Source organism: Amphibalanus amphitrite, unplaced genomic scaffold (genome assembly GCF_019059575.1).
Source record: "Amphibalanus amphitrite isolate SeventyFive unplaced genomic scaffold, NRLGWU_Aamphi_draft 000615F_arrow, whole genome shotgun sequence".
In the NCBI taxonomy this organism is placed as follows: domain Eukaryota; kingdom Metazoa; phylum Arthropoda; class Thecostraca; order Balanomorpha; family Balanidae; genus Amphibalanus; species Amphibalanus amphitrite.
In genome coordinates, this window is record NW_024882109.1 from 296,579 (window position 1) to 313,173 (window position 16,595).

The window sequence follows — 16,595 nt, forward strand, 5'->3', positions numbered from 1 at the left end:
TGTCAGAGAGACGAGCTTGCTACAAAACGAAAGGAGAAAGGGAGTGTCAGAGGCAGGGCCTCGGCTAAGGAATTTTGAATGGTGGGCCACTTGGGCAGCGACATGGACTGACTTTCGTAGCCATAGCCCCCCCCCCCCCATTTTCGATTTATCCCCAGATTTCGGCCACTTTATTCTGCAAAAAACGTCAGGATGGCATTAAAAATGTAAAAAAAAAAAACGGGGCTCGACCCCCCCCCCCCCCGACTCTTCAGAGAGAGAAGAGAGAGTAGGGACCCACAACCTTCTCAGTGGTGATACTCCGGCGGTGCACATAAAATCGCACAAGTATGCACAAAATATTGACGCAGATTATAAAACTTTGGACGATAACTTACGGCCGGTCGTATGTTAAAAATCAGCGAGCCCTGAATGGATCGCTCGCCGACTAGTCGGAGATTCGGAAGCGATCGGACGGGATCGGGCGTTGTCGGGTGGATCGGGAGGAATTGTGAACAGCACGAGTGCAACTTTATATATAAAGTGGGTTGTAGCAGGAACCCCAAAAGGGGGTTGTAGCAGCAACCCCAACATCTCCGAAAATGATCATTAAGCCTATTGGTGTCGCATGGAAAAGAATTCACTCAAAAGCCCAAGCGCACTGCGCAACCCTAATATTTTCTTTAAAAAAAAAAAACTAAGTTATGTACACTTCTGGTGAACAGTGTCCTAAACTTCAGATTTCTCTTGGGTGTCTGAGTGGAAGATTATAGCCACCCAAAATGTGAGAGTGGAAAATTATCCATTCTTATTCTTGAATGTCATCTTCAGCCCAAATGAGAAATTTTTGGAACGCTGACTGTGAACGGTTCGAAATTCGTCCAACTGGTCAGATGTGCGACTGCAAGCATCATACCGTTCGTGAAGACACATAATATCGCTTGCAGACTTCAATCGGCTGGAAGTTGCCGACACTACCTCTAGTTTGACTCTGGCTTATATCGTGTCTATCGGCGAGCCGTCTGAGATCGCTCGCAGGCTTATCCCCGACCGTCTGAACTGGTCTGTTCTTTATTCGTAGTTTTTCTTGTAACCGACTGGTCTGCGGCAGATGCTTATGTGACTGTAACCACTCGATCGATCGGAAAGCTTGCAAGAACTTTCGCAGACCTCGATCGGCTGGAAGCCGCCGACACTATCTGTAATTGACAGAGGCAAACGTCTTTCACGATTATTGCATAAAATTTAAAGCCTCGGTCACACTTAAACGAATTGGACCAACGGACGAGAAACGGACGAGAACTGTCAGCGTCCGGTGATGTCCGTTTGTTTCCGTTGGACGTCCGTTTGTCATCCGTTAATATCCGTTCCATGTCCGGTGGTGTCCGGTTGAGCACACCGGACACCACCGGACATGGAACAGATATTACCTACCGGATGAGAAACGGACGTCCAACGGACACGAACGGACATCCCCCGGACATCACCGGACGCCGTCCGTTTCTCGTCCATTGGTCCAATCCGGTGAAGTGTGACCGAGGCTTAACCTACGGCTATCTCAAGAAACCGGGAATGGTGATGGTATTAGGCGGGCAACGACGATCAAGTTCTTACTTTTAATAAATGCAACAATGTAGTAGGGCCTCTGTCTCTGTATGTATCACAATGTTACCTATGTCGTGATGTAACATGTGAAAACTTCGATTTTTCAGAAAATTACTGGTGGGCCAATTCTTTGAGGCTGGTGGGCCATTTCCGGTCACTGGTGGGCCATTTGGCCCACCAGTTAACATGTTAGCCGAGGCCCTGGTCAGAGGCCAGAGGGGTGTGTGAGATGGAGGGAGTGTCAGGGAGTGTGCTAGGGCGGGAAATGTCTGTATAGGTAACTACATAATGCATATATAATTTCAATTACATATCGATGCTGTGCCGGTGCCGCACTGAGATGGTCCGAATCGAGAGGCCCGTCGTTCTGAATTGGTTGGCGAACACGAATGCACTTTGTTGCAGGGTAATCACGCAACATATTTTGCACAGCCACTATTCAGTGTCTCGGTCTAAAAAATAAATCAACTAACGAAGTTAATGATACTTTGATGAAGTTTTACAGAGGACCGTGAACAAGCACTGTGCTGCCTGCAGCCAGTTATGCCAAATTTTAAAAGCACTTTAGGTGGATTGCGAAACGAAATCGAGAAGTTAGCGGAACATCAAAGGGTTGCGATAAATCCTTAGAGTACGTATGTTGCAGTCACTTTAGAAAATCAGTCATTTTACAAAAAGACGGCTGTTTGAAAAATGACTGAACGCAACCAGGCTTTTTTCAAAATGGCTAGCCATTTAACAAAATGACTAGGCATTTTGCAAAATGCCTGACCAGCATAGAACGTAGATCCCACTACAGATACTATGGCCAACAGTTTTTGGACGTCTTCCTATACCCTATAGGTACGTGTTCAGCCTGTAGCTGATCGATTTGAAGCTCTGTGATGACGACAATGCTGAGTAACGACCAGGTTGACGCACGGACGCTCACTCACAGCCCACGGATCAACAAAGAAGCCCAGTGTGGACCACCCCTCCCCTCCTCAGTTGACTGGACAGCGCTCATTGGCTCTAAGGAACTTCAACAAGTCTACCCTAGGCCTAGTCCACACAATTGTTTACAGTATTATTGTTTAGGTTTTCTTCCTAACTTTTCTTTGGAATAAAAAAGCTCTCTGATCACAATGAATATTAAAGCAATAATTAACAAAACACGATTAATTTTGTTCTGTGGCAACAGCTTTGAGTACCTACTTGCATGGTCCCAGTTAAAAATATCAAGCTCCACATCGGGAGAATCATCAGGTCGCTTGGCGTAGGACGAGAGCGTTGGTTTCAGAAGACACTAACGCCTATGTACGTAAGTGTGTGGGATCGAATCCTCGCGACCTCTAATAGTTTTACAGATACAGGCCGGCATAGGGCCAGTCGTTTGTTGACGCTCCAGATCGATCATTTTAAATCCAGAAGCGTCGCTGACGTGGGGGTTGGAAATGTCGCGGGCCTGCATTTCTCAAAATAGAGGTAGATATGGACTTCCCACTGCTGGACTCCTCTGGTCATAATGCTGGACTCCTCGGTCCACCTACACGCTACCAAAACGTATATAATTAGGTACTCGTATCTACAACACGCTGCTCAGTCATTTTGTAAAATGGCTAGGTATTTTGTAAAATGCCTAGGCATTTTGCAAAATGACTGGAGAGTCAGTCATTTTGTAAAATGCCTAGGCATTTTGCAAAATGACTGGAGAGTCAGTCATTTTGTAAAATGCCTAGGCATTTTACAAAATGACTGATTTTCTAAAGTGCCTGCAACACGTATATTGTTTACCATTGCTTCCAATTGTTCGCAATGAAAGCTAAGAACGCTTTTGAGGCTGTGCGGCTGTACCTGCTAATGCATTTTTTCTTAGTTACTTCTGAGTTATGAGTGACACTGACTGGCAAAATGATTACCTTCCGACAACGGACATAGGCATGATGCATGCCATATGCATGAATAGAACGTCAATCACTGCTGCTGTGTAAACAGCGAAGTAGCGTTTTTTCTTTTATTTTTTAGACGGTCTAAACTCCGGCACATTGGCCCAGCACCTAAGAGAATGAAGGCGTCTTTCTACCCGTCTGAATTTTCGACTCTCTGTCACTGATTGCACTGTCTGACTGCCCGACTTCCTGACTGTCTGACTGTGTTTGTCAATTCTACCGACTACAGACCGTGCCTCAATCTGTTTATCTGACTTGTTTCCTGACTTACTGCCCCGTGTGACCGCGTGTATAACCCATTGTGTCCGGCATGGTTGACCGGTAACTGACTGGTCGGCTAACTAGGCTGTTCGTCTGCCCATGTCTGACCTATTCCATCGGCACGGGCAGCGCTGCTGGTAAAACATGGGAGCGTGCTGCACCATAGTTCACCCGCCTCCAATGCTGCCTCTGTGCAATCCGTCCCTCACATGTCACTTAGCGCCGAGTTAGACGGATTTCCAGTCGGCTCCTGTCAGCCCGACCACGTATTCTTCATTCCTCACCGCCGGTGAACAGGCGAGCAAAGCATTTCGAGCCAGATGAAGCAATGCATTTGGGAAAGTGCATACGTCGCCTGATTTATTGTGGCAGAAACTCGGGCGCCGTGGGCTCCAGTGCCGGTGGACGAAGCACGAATAATGTAATGCAGCGTGAGTGGGGTAATTCTATTAGCGAAAACGACTATTCCAGTGAATACGGATATATTTCTTCACCGATTTGGGTTAATGTGATGCATATTATTTATTGTGCATATTCACACTAAATACCTACCGTCCTACCTAATATACATTACACAAAGCAGTACAGCTGGCAGTGTGCAGCCAAGAATGCCGAATAAATTCAGACGGGCCATTGACCACTCCCCTACGGCCAGTGCCAGCCCAGTCTCCTAGTGGATTTTGTATAACAGTTCTTAGTATTGTGTCATAAAATGACGCCACTTATGATATCTTAGAATATTATTTTAAATAAAGCCATTTAAAGCTTGTGCATGCCTTTTCATACTCGCTTTTGAGACGAGCATGTTTAAAAAATGTATAAACGGAATGGTATGGCATATACGGTATAGAATGGAATGCTATGCAATGTGATTTTAAAATGCATGTAAATTATGCATGCAGAATGGTGATAACTGATATCACGTAGCATGAACAAAACACTTCGTTAGGAATTCCCTGGCTATCACTAAAATAGTAATGCTTCTGTTCTGCAAATGTGTCTTGTGCAATATGAATTTGACAAAGTAGGCCCAGCAATATTGCATTATCGCGGCGCAATAGCTTGCAATTTGAATAAATTTTGATACAACCTAATCTAACTTACACACTTTGGATGTGGTTAATGAGACAGCTCATGTCATATGACCATCCACCTTTCAAATCGTCCGTAAGTTTCAGGCTCTTGCGAAGAATCAGACGCTGATGTTCCTACTTCCTATGCGGCGGTGATGGCAATGCTATGCATATGGCACCCATTCAGACGGTACCCTCAGCGCGTTACGGCTGAGCGCCGCTAATCAATGCCTCGGCTGACGGCCGTTTGGTAAAAATAGAGCGACATGGAGCGGGGATCTGTATCAGTATCTGTCGTTCAACTCATCTCAGTCGGAATCCGACCACGAGCTGAGCTGACGCCGCGGGGCGCCGGACGCCCCGGTCCGTCATACGGGGCAGGACGCCCCGGTCCGTTACATGGGGCAGGGCGTCCCGCAATCGCAGCCGCTCGGACGCACCGCGTCCCCGGTCAAACGGTGATTCTGCCCGTCTTCCGCTCTGCCCATGTCGTCTCGGTCTGACGTCTACCATCGGCAAGGATGATTGGAATGAAAAAAAACAAGGACTTACAGGCAGGAGGATAGAAACTGGGCTGCCACATACAGTTCAGTTAATTCTTGCAGTTTTAGGAAAAGTGAGCTCACTTTCTCAGAAGAGATGGAAATTTATTCGCAAAGCTCGGTTCCATCGAACCTTGATGCGCATGCCATTTTCCATTTGCCGGTGGTGGCGTCGCGCTAACCAATTCCATCACGGTCTCCGCCCCTCGGTCCCAGCGTGGACGGTCGGAGAATGTCAGCGACAAAAGGTCGCGATCGAATCCCCCGCGCCATCCGTCGCGGCTGACCTGGAAACTCTCCCTGCTCACTCTCTGGTGAGAGGGGTGGGTGAGAGCCGCGGAGCCGGCCCGGAATAGCGCCGGCCGCCGGCTGGTGGCCGCCGCAGCGCCGCCGGTGCTCATGAATGTGCCCTCGGGGAGCCGGCCGGCCGGTCCGAGTGGCCGTTCGCCGCCGGCCGCGGTACCTCGCGGTCGGCAGCAGACGTCCATATGGCGCTCCTGTGTTGAGAGGGCGTCAGGTCGCGGCGGCTGCCGGGGGGAGCGAACACCCCGCCGCCTGCGCAGCCCGGGTGCGGCCCAGCACGTGAATGCACTTAGATGCCGCGATCTGATGTTGTGATAATGGCGGAAGGCTTATACGGCCAGGCGGCGGGCGCGGCGGTGCGCTCCCACGCTGTTGGCCGTTTGCGGACGGCTGCGCGGCGGAGCGCAGTCGGGTGGTGTCCTGATGAACGGCGGTGTCGCCGGCTATTTGTCACAGGGGCCGGCCGGCTGGGCCCGACACACCAGCCCGTGGCCTCCCTGTATGGCCCGCCGAGGGACCGGCAACAGTCCGCGCATATCGGAGCATCAGGCCGCGACCACAGCCGGCCGGCCTCATCTAAAAACCGGGCCAAACCCAGTCGCGGTTACGTCACCATTCAACCCCAGCTCACAGGAATGGCTGTCGACTTGTATTATTTGATATCCATCATCCATTGATAAAATGCCGGTGGTCCGCGGGATGCCTTATGTGCATGTCAGCGCGGGTCAAACAAGACAGGTGGCCTCCGTAAAGAGCCATAATCAGTAGCGCAGCAGCCTCCGGCCGCAGAATGCCCTCGCCCACCGATACGGACACATTTGGAGCCAGCTCATAACCGCAGGATAATTTGTCGGGATATGCGCACTTTTACAATGCAAATTCGGCTGTGGTACGTCACCCCACACGAGCTAACGCAGGGGGATGCTATGCCGATTGACAGGTGCCTTAGGTATGTGCGTCGCTGAATGACGAAGCCATCTATATCTGCAAAAGATAGGCATGTTTTTTTAGACATGCCGACATTTATGGTTGCGATTTTCCACCGATGACTAAATATACTGGTCACCGGTTTCCGTAGGACACATATATGTAATATATATTGCAGCAAAAAAAAAAAACATATTGGACCGGATTCTATAGGGAATAACATCAACAAGAGAATAAAATAATGCTAATAAAGAATAATAAAATAAAGGAAAACTAGCATTTCTGCAAAGAGCAATCATCTAGTGAAACGGCACTGTGACTAAGCCGTTTTCTAGTTTTTACAAAAGCTGCCTTAGCAGGCGCCTTTAGATATTACTCCCATAAAGGTCAACGTCAGGTTAGGAAACAAAATGAGGCATTATTACGGAGCGAGCGAAGCGAGCGGAGTCTTTCCGTAGATTAACGGAAATTTCTGAGTATGAGCGGCCGGCCGGCCGGCCGGCCGGCCGTGCGGACGCTTTTGCGAGGCTTATATCTCAGCAACCACTTGACCGATTTACATGCGGTAAATTTTGTAGGGTAGATTCATTCCTTCTACCAAGTATTGGACTATTCCCGATGCATGTGGGTGACCCCTTATGCACGTGCCACGTGCAAAACGAAGAGGTGTCAGTTTTGTAATTGTTGCAATATCTCGGTAACTACTTGGCCGATTGCGCTGAAAGTTGGCATGTAGGTAGGCACCCACTAGGCACCACATATCCATGTGCCAGAATTGGGGTGCTGCTGCACGTGCGCACGTGCAGGGGTCGTTTCCAGATCTCGAGAACGGCTCGACCGATTGCGCTCAAATTTGGTACACAGTTAGGGACCGGTTAGTAGGGTGCCGTGCACAAGTCAGTTGGGACCCATTTTGCACGTGCGCACGTGCAGGGTGCCGCTTCCAGATCTCGAGAACGGCTGGGCCGATTGTGCTCAAATTTGGCACATCGCTAGAGACCGGTTAGTAGGGTGCCGTGCACAAGTCAGTTGGAGGTACCCCTTCGAAATTTCGCATGTGCAAGGCTCACCCTCTCGCTCGCTCCGTTAGTCGCCCCAAAAGGCGTTATAATGGTCGGGTAGCAACTCGTAAAAAGCACAAACGTCAATCAATAAAACCGCAATGTGATGCATGCTTTGCGATACATAGATAAGTATTATTGGAACATTCAGGCCTTATGAAAATGTTAAAAGCGTGGCATTACACCATACCTCAATTGAATGAACGTGAGCAGTCTGCGATATGACATTTCCCGTAACCAGAGCTCTAAGTAATATCCTCCGACTGGGACTAGAGCTGCTCTCCGTACCGGCTTATATCGATCTCAGGTGCGCAAACTCCAGAAAGCAAACTTGCGCGACGACACCGTCGAATCTCGCACTGTGCGTTGGCTCTCTGAGTGCGATGAATTATTTTGAGAGCGGGAATGGATCAGCGGAAGCACTGTGCCGAGCGACTCCTGCAAGGCGAAGTTTGCTCATTACGGTATCCGGCTAAACTTAGACACGCTCAAGTTGGTGATTTTTTTTTTACTTCGCCTCGCCGTCATCACAACTGGTCTCGAGTCCTGTTGAGCGAGACGATGCAGCATGGACGCCTAAAATGCAAGTACAAGGCCTGGCATCTCCCGCGAAATAAGACGGACGGGATTCCTTCAGAAGGGGGTCAATGTCGTCCTGAATTGCGAGTCTCCAAAGCTACGTTTTACGGGGTACCTAAACAGTTGTGCTCAGTGTTGAATGACAATTAGCAATCATGCTACCTAGTACCTACCCCACCACTCAGCATGTGTTTCCAGCTGATTGATGATCGCTTTAGGTGAGGAATCCCTTATCCCAATAAGGATGTATTTATAGTTACTGCTTATCAATTGTAGACCGTACTTGTCTGCTAGACAATATTTTAATTTCGTAGTTTTTTCTTTTGTCTAGACGGAGTAAAATGACTCTGCTAGGTCAGTACCACGATCTTTTGTTTGAGAAAATGGTTACCAATTTATTCGGTCACTTAGAAAAAAAATGATTGCCACCACCCCTTATCCCCTCACCCTCCACTTTGGGTGATGTAACACCGGAGTATCCATAAGATGTACACTCCCCGTAACACCATCAGTAAACGGATCGTGCGCAAGAAGGCGGCCGATGGATGTTTATCGAGGCATGCTCGTCATTTGCAGACAGTCCTGCGGACTCTCGGCAAATCTCCAATATCAGTGTCTGTTTATCATGGTGTCCGTATGTGGCGGTTCTCAGACACATTTCAGCACGTTGGGATCTCAATGACGTATCTCCAGATCTCCGGACTTGGATGCAGTATGGACGTTCTTTAGGCGACTGAACGGTAGCCCGTTCGGTGGCATTAGGCAGACAGGCGGCCGCGTGACCCGCCTGCTAATGCATTATTCGCCAGCCGCTGCCGATAGTTCGATAGGATGCGATGGACACGGCGGCGCCGCAGTATCGGAGTGGACACGGCCCGTGTCTCACAGACACCTGAGGGTGATAGCAAATCGGTGCACTGACGGGGACCTGTCCTCGGCGGTCGGCTGACAAACCGACTCTGCGGGCGATCTGACTCGGGACATCGTTCAAACTATCAACGACATCGTGCAGGTCGTCAATCACGAGCGGAATTCATTCAAATGCAAAACTTTGAAAGACAATATGTAGCATACAATGCGAGTAGACTGACCATTTTCCATGAATTTTAATTCAGTTGAAAAATGTGTATTGATTGTAAGAGTTTGCAACATTCATGCATGGTTCATTCTTTCTGCAAAGAAGTGCCTGCCACTGCTGTATTTATATTCATCCAGTAATCGATGCTCCTGTCCGCCTGCGTCCGTCTACGTCCGTCCATGTCTGTACCAGCACAGGTAGACTATACCTGATGTTGTTCCACTTTACACAGCTAACACTCTAAAACCATTTTTGTGACCTCAGCTGACTAAACTAATCAGGCGACCCGTTAAATGTTAGGTCCTAAAATTGGCCAGACTCAAGCTGGATGTCGTTAACACTTTCCCGCCAAGATCATTGCCCTCCTCGTTACACAGAATCCCGGCTTAATTAGGACCCGGACGCGAGCAGATAGTACCGCCCTATCCCATCACACGGCCGGCGCGCTAAATACGTCAGACCACTCAGTGTGCGCCAGAGCTGATTCCAAGAAGATCAGTGGTGCCTGTTGATGTGCGACATCGGTGCTTTTATTGCCTGCGTTCGCGAGCATTGGCTATTTCTGATTTACGCGAGTGACTTATATCTAGACAAAAATTGACATATATTTGCTCTTATGGTATTATATATTGCACCTAGTGTTTTGGCTATCTGATAATGTTTGCTTGTTTTTTTATTGGTTTACATCATATATATTGATCTGCAGTTTATGAAATGCTAAGAAAATAGGGCGAAGTAATAGGCAATGGCTTTCTGGTGCAATTAGTAGTTGGTGGGTACTTTTTTCGACTGACCCGTTCTCCGGCTAAGAGATGATATTCAGCAGCGCCAACGGTCACGGCGATAAGCTCACTTCAAGTGAAGTTTCCCGTATGCACCCCTGACACAATAAACATGTTAGCAATTATCATATCTGGTGTGTTCGCGGCTGTATAGCATAAGCACCAAGGGAAGAAGGCAGCCTTTCTTTCCTGGAAAACATCTGTAAACATTTCGCTGCAAAAAAGCCGTGTCTGCGAAGAGGATAAGCACTCGGCACAGCTGTCGGTGGTATGAACCATACTTTGATCACGGGATTCCACGCCTGACTCACATGTCTTTCAAGGGAAGCCGCCACAGTGCAGCCGAAAGGGCGACTAGAGGATGATTCATTCATTCTGACAGGCTGTCACATCCCTGGAATGGTAGACTGTACCGCATATCACACGTGTCTTATATGTAGTGAGTGCGCGGAAGCAAACAGTGTCAATTCAGCCTGTCAAAAGCAGCACAGCTTACCATTCCAGTCTACTGGTGGTCAGTGTGAGAAGCTGAACGTCATGTCATCCAATTGACTGGCGATTGACACTAAGTGCCGCGCAGTCGCAGCTATGACATTGAGATGAATTAGCATGGCAACACAATTTTTCACATTATAGCGTATGGCTGCTGGAGAGACCTCGCCCAGGACCGATGGGAGACTATGTATGAAACCAGAACAGAGTAACAAGTACTGTATGAAGAAAAAAATGAGCGAGGTTGCAAAATGTTGCAAGGATATAGCTCGAACATCATGCATAAACGTTGTGAGTTATAACAAGCAGTAAGTTGTACACGTAACCACATAGTTATGTAGGTATGTTCGCTCAAGTCAGTTGTCTCTGTCACCGTTCTTGATATCCATTTTTTTAGCTTTTCCCACTTCTTCAGATATTTGTCAGCCACTCTAAAATAACAGTACCATTTCTTCAGTTAAAGATCACGGGGATCTCGGTAAATAAATAACTAATTAAATAAGTAAATAAATACCCTACGACGCTTGCTAGGTGCGCAGTGAGCTAAACCTGGTAAACGATGGCACCTGGAGCAGAAAAGCAGACGAAACACTCCTTTTAGCAGCTACCCTCCCCTGCGACGGGCGGATCGGGGGTCATCCCCAACTGAGCGTGAGCTATCAGCCTTTCAGAGGCGTCCGGCGCGGGTCCCTGCAGGAGCGTCCGTTTGCACAGACGCACGGCGAGGGAACACCAAAGGTCACGGAATGGCTGGAGATCTCCTGGGAGCAGGGTAAAGGTGACGCACTATGATGGCTCCAGAATATAGTCAGACGTCGCGAAGATCTCCTTCGAGTTGTAATTCTTTATGGAGAGTAACTGATTTTAGCGAGCGTGGCTGTCATCTGGTAAACTGTATGGATTGTGCTGTTGGTTAATGGCATTTCAAACGCCTTCATTTGGATTATTTCTGGCTACATTCATTACCTTGGTACGGTGCAATCCGGAGCTTTGGATATAATTTTAATCACTAAGACCATTATTATCGTGAACATCTAAAGACCATTGCGTTAATTGCAACACGTCTTTCACAAAATTTCAATACATGTTATGGTAACCATGTAAGAAGTGAATCGGATCATTTAATTGTAAATGTGGAAGTTTTGCTCATGAATCCCTCAATGACCGCTTTAATATGCATGACGCCCCCACGCATAAATTGATCTAATCTGAGCGGAACACCCATTCCAGTGTAAGATAAGCCGACATTAACGAGCCATACGCCGAGTGACGAACTGCGCTGCAAATTAAAACCAACCCCGCATGCTAATCCTGTGCGTAAGCGAATGTTAATTCCTTTTAAACCAGTCTATAATTTGGTAGCCCGTCAGTTCTCGTCAGTTCAATGTGGCGCTTGGCACGGGTCAACCGGCTATCCAAGATAGGTATAAATACTTCTGCGCATGTCAGCTGGAAGAACAGGTTTCATTCATTTTATCAATAGCGGCGAGGCAAGCCGTTGCGTTTCCATTGCAATGGCTAACATCACCCCGCATGACCACCCAGCTCAGAGTGAATATCTTGTCGAGCCTTCAGCCCACACCTTAGCTGCGCAGAACGCTGCTCTAACCGCACGCAGTCTCGCTGATTCCATGGCGAGTTAATTCAGAGATTATGTATAGTCAAACTTGATCACCAAATTTGATCAAACTTGACAAGAGCTGCCCCTCGTGCTGATAGCATGAGAGCTCGCTCGAGACAGGCAGTCCCCTGCTGAGAATTGGGATACATCTCGCTAATATTCCGCGCTGTGGAGACCGGGAAAGTGCTCCGCCCGCCCCCATCGCCAACGATGTGTGACCCAGCTCTGAGTATGACCCATCACATCGCTCACTCTTCCCCGCGGCCTGCCCATTAGCATGCCCCACGCGCCGGCAACACTGACCTCGGAGGGTCGGCTAGCACCGTCACCCCTTACCGGAGCCTCGGCCGCTCCCGCCACCTCCCGGCCCGCCGACTCCCGCCGGCACCAGCAGTCTACATCGGCAGTCGAGGAAGAGCTGATAGCTCCTTCATTTAATATGCCCTGGATAATATTTGCCCCGGTAGTAGTCCCAGATCTGACAGCACTACATACTCGATCTGCACTGCACAGCCACTGATCGGTCCCCCCAGCTCCAGCTGATTGTTGACAGCCCAGCTCCAGCTGATTATTGACGGTTCAACTGTGGCTGATTGTTGACAGTCCAGTCCCGTTTGGCTGTTGACGGTCCCACTGTGGCTGAATTGAAGGTCCAGCCTCTGCTGATTGTTGACTGCCGGCGCGGTCTCCGGGGGCGGACCCGCCGCTGAATGTGTCTGTTTTTGAGCCGGCTCGGCGCGCCGGGCGGCCGTTCATTGCAACAGGCGGCCCGACCATGAATCACAGACTGAATGCAGCCACCGAGCGGGCCGCCGCGCCGCCCGGGCCCGATTCAACTGCTCTGACACATTTCTGTCGGCACCCTAATCTAAATTGATGGCGTCGGAAGCTTAATGACTTTTGGATGCATCCATATTGAGGTTCCCGACGTTTCCGTGGCCATCAGCGACATTTATTGCAAATTACGCACGTAAACGGTGAGCGAAATTCGGGAATGTCGCGTTTTAAGGCGTGCGAATTGGCGGCACTACACTGAGGTTGAGTTTATGGTTGACAGGAGGCGGCGCTCTCCGTCAGTGCTGGCGGCGAAAATTGGCCATCTGGGCGGCGGGAGACCCCGAGCAGAGGCCTCCGGTGATCAATTCCGCCAGTCGCGCCGGTCATATGGTCAGAGGCCAGCCAATCGGTCAGCTTGGTGACCTCTAACCGGCGCCAGTTCCGGTCACAGGTTGCAATATCGGGGAACGCCAGCTGATCTAAATCCAGCCGAGCTCAACTCTCATTTATGTATGCAATAAGTAGCATATGCAATAAGTGGCTGCCGGATTCTGGGGCGGCTGGATATTGTTATATAGCTAAACAGCCCAGCGTTCTCGCTCCACTTTTAGTGACCTTGAGTTAGGCAGCATCACAGAGCTTCTGATATTATGGTTATTGAACTCTGCACGCGCCCCGCGAACTGCGCAGACTAGGGTCAAGGGATGTGTCATCAGGCAGGCATCACAGGCAGGCCTGGCCGCCATGGTTGGCAAGTTCCTCTCCGGAATAGCACAGTCGATATTGCAAGGCCTGCCACTTAGTCTCCACATCACCACAAGGAACTGTAGCTCCCGACACTCGACAGTCCAGTCCAGTCCAGGCTCTGAGGCCGCTTTTGTTTTGAGATCGGCTGATATTGACTTTATTCTGGAGAGACGCTCGGGGCCCATTGGCCGGGCCGTGTATCCTCTCTCTCAGTTGTGTTGACTCACTTCATCAGGTGGCAGTTGAAAAACAGGACGGTGTCACTCCGTCGGCGCTCCGCAGGGGCTCTAACGTGGACTGCCGCTGTCGACCTCCTCAAACGTCACCATCATGTTATTCTAACGATATTACGTGCCGCTGAATGTCAGAGTAACGGCATTCAGGTGAATTGTATAAGAATTTATCGTTCAACGTCATGTTGTAAATTGAAATCAGGTCGCACCTCTGCAGAACTTCTGTGTATCTTTCGACCCGTCTGCCTGTCCCTCCGTCTGTCCGTCTGTCTCTCGGCCACAATCGCCTGTCCCGCTCCGTTTGGCCGTCTATCGTCACTGGATCCACCCGTCAGTCTGTCCGCCAGAGCCTGATCGTCTGCCGTCCCTCCGCTCGAAGTTCGACTCGTCCGTCTGTCCCTCCGCCCGACCATCTGTCCCTCCGTTTGGTCGTCTGTCCCTCCGCCCGACCATCTGTCCCTCCTGGGTCGTCTGTCCCTCCGCCACTGTCGGACAAGACGACGATAAACTCGCACACCTTCGGGTGATTGCCGGGGTAAGTAATATATGGTAATCTTCTTACCAGTGGCTTCAATGCCAGTGGCGGCTCTACCAGTGGCGTCACTGAATAGGCTTCCTGGAAGACGGACCAGCGGCTCATAAGCTGCTCTTGTCGTGATAAGCTCTCCAGTCTGATGAATCGCACTTAAGCAAATATTTAGCCAGAGATAAGCCATAAAAAGGCACGGTAAGTGATTATTTACATATTCCGCGGCTTGATTTGCATGCTACATGGTTGCATGGGCTCGTTAGGGATTGGACAAGGTATTTCTGCAGCAGATTAAGGATTATGAAGAAAGCAGCAATCGCCATCCTTATCTCCTGAGCATTTCTTGGGGTTAGGCATTACATTTTTTACAGATTGGTGTCATTTTTCCATTATCTTTCAGGTACGTAAGTGGCCATTACGAGTACCCATGTTAATATACATAAATGGGCGTTGCGATGAAGAACTCGAATGCCCCTCATTCAATAATTCAACGCATAATTACGTTGCATTGTTTTCTGTAAGTAGGTACAGTCGTGTACAGGTTGATGGTCCCCTACTCTTTATCCACCGGGTTCCTATGGCTCAGCATTGGCAGCAGCCGCCTGGTACCGGTAGGCTGTGCCGCATGACCGGAGAGTGAAGCGGCACAGTCTACCCACGCCGTTTGACATCGGCTCGGGTCGCCGGGTGGAGCGCTTTGTAGACCAGCTGTCACGTCAGACCAGCGCGAGGGGAGGGGCTCGTCTCGGTGGTTGGCGTGGGCTGGGGAGTGGTGTGGGGCGTGTTGGTGGACCATGGGGGCTGGGCGGGTTGTGTGGTCACTTGCTGCATTGCACATTTTGCGTCGCTTAACAATTGCATTCCTGTTTTTGCTAAGCACAATGCACGGAAGACCCAGCGAATATAATTGACTTGTGCATTGTGCAAAACGTGATTTGGCACGGTATCGAGGCAACCATAGGTCTTGTGCCACATATATGCATGATATTTAGGCAATACGCTTATGAAAATGGTAGATTGATCCTGGATGTCAATTCGTATGCTAAATGTCGACATGTAATAAATGAACGAATGAATCAATCAATCAATCAATCAACAATCGACATGTAGATATAAAACCGTATAAATGGCTCGCAACCACTAAAATCAAACCAGATCCTAACTCGGAAAAGTAGCCGGAGCCCCGATGAGGCTCGAACCGGGACTCCTCGTTGAAAATTTTGCCAATGATCCATCATCATTCCACCAAGCTAGAGCGACCGGCACCCGAAACCACAAAAACATTCATTGACTTTGCTGCCAACCTCCCGGCCCCGCCGCCCGCCCGGCCAGACTTTGCCCCGGCCATGGCCACCATCCGGTGTAGCTCAGCGTAGGAGTGCTAGACTGTCAAACTGACCGGTAGTGAGAGGCCCGGTTCGAGACGCTTCGCGTGCTGGATGTTTATTTCTGTGTCCGAGGCTATGCGATTAGTCCACTTTTCAGAAAGATTATTTGGTGACAGGTCTGTTTTCTTTCTTTGCTGCAATTCATGAGGAGACCGTATGGACCCTTACCTGTCCTTCCGCACCCCACTTGGGAGATGGGTGTATGAACCCCCCTGGGTTTTGTGAATGTGAACTTTTGGAGGGTGGATTACGATCGGTTCTATGCGACAAGTGACCACACACACCCAGCCCCAGGTCCGCTCACTCCCTCCCCACATCACCCCCGCCCCACACCACACTCCAGCCCGCCTCATCCACCGAGCCGAGCCAAATAGGTCTGACCCTTACCCCCCCCCCCCCTCCCCCCATAACGCAGCGTCCGGTCAAATCGCTCTACCAGGCGACCCGAGCCGGTGTCATACAGTGTGGGTAGGCTGTGCTGCTTCACTCTCGGGTCATGCGGCACAGCCTACCGGTACCAGGCGGCTGCTGCCAATGCTGAGCCATAGGAACCCGGTGGATAAAGAGTAGGGGACCATCAACCTGTACACGACTGTACTACTGGGCCAAGACACCATAAAGGATTCAGAAGACGTGTGGACAGGTATGCACACATTTCTGTTATAACGTTTCACCGTGGATTACATCAGC

The 16,595-nt window shown here is 49.6% G+C and overlaps 1 protein-coding gene across 1 annotated transcript in view; it reads right to left on the reverse strand.

Annotated features, from left to right (window-relative positions):
* Positions 1-16,595, reverse strand: part of LOC122363312 (FMRFamide receptor-like) — a 53,895-nt gene that overhangs the window by 5,291 nt on the left and 32,009 nt on the right. The window lies entirely within an intron of this gene.